We start from the raw sequence: 2,830 nt of genomic DNA on the forward strand, positions 1-2,830 counted from the left end.
GTCACAATATGGCTGCCACTTGCTTCTAGGCCACATACTTCCCCGTTCACATGCAACACAAAGGAGAGCTTCTCCAGGTACCTTCCACAGAGGAGCTAGGAAGCTTCTTTCCTAGAGCAACCTGCTAACATCTCTCTCATCTCATTGGCTGCAATTGGGCCATGCCCCATCCCTGAACTAATGACAGCCACTAATATATGCTGATTGGCTTAAGCCCACCTTTGGAGGGAGTGGGAGGTGGATTCTGCTTTGCCCCAGGGACAGGAGCTGCCTGGGGAGGGCTGGATACCTGAATAATTGCAGTGCTCTTGGCCAAAAGGAAAAGGAATGGGTGCTAAGGGACCATAACCAGCAAGAAGCGACTGATTAGCAGAAGGTAGGGAGGGGGAGATCTGGGAGGAGAGAAGAGCTTGGTGGGTTGGGGGACAAAGAGATGGCAGGATGCTGTGCGCTGCGCACGTGGCCCTCACTCCTACAGCACTCTCAGACATGATCTTCAGGAAAGACCACAGAAATTGTGAAGTGCTTGATGTGGTTGAAGTTCTTGTAGAAATTGGTGAAGATGCTGAGTTTTGCTCTGTTTTGGTGAAGATGTTGAGCACATGAGAAGCCAGGGACAAATACCAAAGGGATTCAAAAACTGTTAAGCCTGGGGAAGTAGTTAACTGTTAAGCCATATGGGGAGAACTCTGGACCTCCCTGGGATGTGAAAATCAGGAATTTAAGGGACAGAAAGGCAGCCAGCTGACAAAGGGGCTAGAGCCATGTAAGTTGGGTGTATATTCAGCTATATTGCACTCTTAAGTAAGGGGGAGGGATCTTCTGGAGATCCTTGACTGGAATTGGTGCTCTCCAGATGAGCTATTCAAGACTGAATGACTCACACTTTGAGAAGAGTGTTGTGAACTGTTGGGATTACCTTAATCTAGCTGCACAGTTCACCCCTAAGCTGCATGCATGTGTTTTGTGAGATGAGAGATAAAAGCCAGGCCCCGACTGAAGGGAATCAGTGGGAGGGTCGGTTCCATCCTCTTGAACAATGTAGGGGCTGCAGGCAAGCCTCGGGAAAATGGCCAGGTGGAAACTGAAGGAGTTCCTACAGCTTAGGGCTCAAGGGATGCTGTAGGGACTCAGAGGCTACCTGTTTTTGGCAGTGACAGGACATGTGGCAGCACCATCTGGGAATGGGTCCTTTACTGACCTTCCAGTGATGGAGACCAGGAACAACCTCTGGACTAGTACAAAACCCAGAGAGTGTGGGGGACTCTCCAGTGAGGGATGCCCATCTTCTCCTGGTTTGTGGGAGTTATATTCATATGAACACTAAAGGAGATGGGAATAGCAAAAACTAAAATGAAAAGAAAATTTAACAAGAAACACACAAGTTTTATGTGAAGCTCAGTGGCTCAGAGCAAGTATTCTGGCTTGACCCCATCTGTGACCTTGGGTGAAGAAATGCAACTGCTCTGTGCTTTATTTAATTTCTCTTGTCTGTAAAATGGGCATAGTACTACTGTTGTGAGGATGAAATGAGTTAGAATAGATAAAATGTCAAGCTGTTAGAATAGTGCCCGGAATGAATGAATGAATAAATACATAAATAGCTATAATAAGGAAAAGGGAATCTAAATGGCACAAACACACTTGAGAAACAGGAGAAAAGAGGGATAAAAGCAACAAAATTGTAGAAGCTGCAAAGCAAATGGGCTGATGGACGAGAGGGATCTGACCTGGTGGACCCACGATATCTGAACCTTTATTCTGAAGTGAGGGGTCCCAGGATGCACACACTTCACACCATGAAAGCCTCTGAAACTGGAGGCTTAAGGAACCTCCAAAAGTGGAAGTGAGAGGGGACTAAGAACAAGAAGACCAGACCCCCACCCCACCCTTATGCTGCTGGTGATGGCCCCTCAATCCTGACCAAACAAAGGATTACTCTATCCTTGAGGACACAGGCCCGCCTGAGGGCAGAGGTGCTGTCCCCAAAACAGGATTCAGAAAAAATTCATATCCTTAATCGTGGGACCCACAGAGCCCGCCACGACTCAGCTGTCAGACTGTTTGCAGGGAGACTTAGACTCCCAGGCAGGACATCAGAGGGAGAAAAGATCTACACACACTGACAGGTGGGGTTCACGTGAACGGCCCAGCAAGATCCCCCTTCAGTGAAGCCCACCAGTGACAAGGCTACCCATACGCAGAAAGCTTCCAATCACATTTTAAGGGGCTCACTAAATTTGATTCTCTGGCCTGAAAGACAGAGACTGAAACCAACAAACAGCAAGAAAAGGAATCTGGAGAAAAAAAATTTTTTTTTAAATTATGATTAATGTCCTGGAAGACATAATACAACATATTGCATCAATAACATGAGAATGGGTTGCTATTTTTTTAAAAAGACATTAAAAGGATAAAAGAGGATCCTTGGAATTAAAAATATGAGAGTAGAAATGGAAAATGTAATAGAAAGATCAAAGGATTTTGTCAAGATAAGAAAGAAAAGCTAAAAGAAGGAATCTAGAAGAAATTAGGGGATCAGTGTAGGAGATGCATGGCAGGCTGATGCCCCCTAAGAAGTGAGATGCATGTCCCTCCTGGCTTTACCCTCCTGCAAGTTTATTTCAGCTAGTTTTTGGCTGTATTTGGATGTCTTCTTGGGAAAACAAGGGTTTTGGAGCTTCCTAGGCCATTGTGCTGACGTAAATAATCTTCAGCAAATTTTGATTGCAGCAATTTTTGTTCCTGTGCTTTAAGATGTATTTTAGAAACAGAGAATAAATTTCTTAAGGCAGATTTATACATCCTTTTAAAAAAACATGCTGTTTTG

Source organism: Grampus griseus, assembly GCF_964374135.1.
Source record: "Grampus griseus genome assembly, chromosome: 13".
In the NCBI taxonomy this organism is placed as follows: Eukaryota; Metazoa; Chordata; class Mammalia; order Artiodactyla; family Delphinidae; genus Grampus; species Grampus griseus.